The following is a 2315-nucleotide window of genomic DNA, read 5'->3' on the forward strand; positions in this document are numbered from 1 at the left end:
GTCCAATTGGTTAACCATTTCTCATGGCCGCAATTTGCCTGCCGTTCACAGACTAAGTCCAATTGGTTAACCATTTCTCAGGAAAACGCTTTGCCTCTCTGCCAGAGACTAAGTCCAATTGGTTAACCATTTCTCTTGAAAACGCTTTGCCTCTCTGCCAGAGACTAAGTCCAATTGGTTATCCATTTCTCGTGAAAACACTTTGCCTCTCTGCCAGAGACTAAGTCCAATTGGTTAACCATTTCTCGTGAATACACTTTGTCTCTCTGCCAGAGACTAAGTCCAATTGGTTAACCATTTCTCGTGAAAACACTTTGTCTCTCCGCCAGAGACTAAGTCCAATTGGTTAATCATTTCTCAAGGCCACAATTTGCCTGCCGTTCAGAGACCAAGTCCAATTGGTTAACCATTTCTCTTGAAAACACTTTGCCTCTCTGCCAGAGACTAAGTCCAATTGGTTAACCATTTCTCGTGAAAACACTTTGTCTCTCCTCCAGAGACTAAGTCCAATTGGTTATTCATTTCTCAAGGCCACAATTTGCCTGCCGTTCAGAGACCAAGTCCAATTGGTTAACCATTTCTCTTGAAAACACTTTGCCTCTCTGCCAGAGACTAAGTCCAATTGGTTAACCATTTCTCTTGAAAACACTTTGTCTCTCCGCCAGAGACTAAGTCCAATTGGTTAACCATTTCTCGTGAAAACACTTTGCCTCTCTGCCAGAGACTAAGTCCAATTGGTTATCCATTTCTCTTGAAAACACTTTGTCTCTCCGCCAGAGACTAAGTCCAATTGGTTAACCATTTCTCGTGAAAACACTTTGCCTCTCTGCCAGAGACTAATTCCAATTGGTTAACCATTTCTCTTGAAAACACTTTGCCTCTCTGCCAGAGACTAAGTCCAATTGGTTAACCATTTCTCTTGAAAACACTTTGTCTCTCCGCCAGAGACTAAGTCCAATTGGTTAACCATTTCTCGTGAAAACACTTTGCCTCTCTGCCAGAGACTAAGTCCAATTGGTTATCCATTTCTCTTGAAAACACTTTGTCTCTCCGCCAGAGACTAAGTCCAATTGGTTAACCATTTCTCGTGAAAACACTTTGCCTCTCTGCCAGAGACTAATTCCAATTGGTTAACCATTTCTCGTGAAAACACTTTGCCTCTCTGCCAGAGACTAAGTCCAATTGGTTAACCATTTCTCGTGAAAATACTTGGTCTCTCCGCCAGAGACTAAGTCCAATTGGTTAATCATTTCTCAAGGCCACAATTTGCCTGCCGTTCAGAGAAAAAGTCCAATTGGTTAACCATTTCTCTTGAAAACACTTTGCCTCTCTGCCAGAGACTAAGTCCAATTGGTTAACCATTTCTCTTGAAAACACTTTGTCTCTCCGCCAGAGACTAAGTCCAATTGGTTAACCATTTCTCTTGAAAACACTTTGCCTCTCTGCCAGAGACTAAGTCCAATTGGTTAACCATTTCTCAGGGGCTCACCGAGGGCAATCTGTAACGTCTCGCGGGCCCGGGGGCCCCTTTGCACGGCCTGCCAATGCAATCCGAGCCGCACTGTCCTTCGTTTGGTTAACCATTTCTCAGGGGCACACCGAGGGCACCCTGCATTGTCTCGCGGGCCCGGAGGCCACTTTGCACGGCCTGCCAACGCAATGCGAGGTGCTTCGCCCTTGGCCGCCTTCCCGGCCGGCTTCGGGACGTTTCGGGGGCTCTCACCGGGGCAAATCCGGTCCCCCGGGCGATTAGGAGGCCTCCCCGGGCAGGCCCGGGCTTCAGGCCGCCGCTTTTCCATCCCGGCCGAAAGAGGCGAAAAATGCCGAAAATGGCCAAAAATGGCCGCCGGCAGGGCCTGTCGGTCGGTTTGGCGGCAGCCTGGGTCGGTCCCTGCAGACCTGGAGGCTCGAGAAGGTTTTTGGCGATGTCGACCGATTCTCGATTTGCCACCTCCTACTATTCTGCAGGTACCCCGCCAACCTCCCCTGCCGACAATTCCAACCGTAAGGTCGGGCGGTAGTCCTACCGACGAAGAGGCCCAAAGCCCGCAAAACGCCATTTTGCCCTTTCCTCATCGGGACTTCCGCGGGGAACTCATTAACCAGCTCCATGAGTGGCATGCCAGAAATTGCAACTTGACCCGTCGCCGGGCAGATTCGCTACTCTCTGCGGGAATACCCCCACCGGGTGCCGGGTAAAGGCCTCGGATCTGACCTCATGGACTTCCGTCTGTGCACGGATTTTGCTCTCGCGGGCCCAAGAGCCTCATTGCCCGGCCTGCCAATGCAACCCGAGGTCCATTGGCCTCATTGGT

The sequence above is a fragment of the Cetorhinus maximus genome, unplaced genomic scaffold, assembly GCF_964194155.1.
Source record: "Cetorhinus maximus unplaced genomic scaffold, sCetMax3.hap1.1 HAP1_SCAFFOLD_4059, whole genome shotgun sequence".
Classification (NCBI taxonomy): Eukaryota; Metazoa; Chordata; class Chondrichthyes; order Lamniformes; family Cetorhinidae; genus Cetorhinus; species Cetorhinus maximus.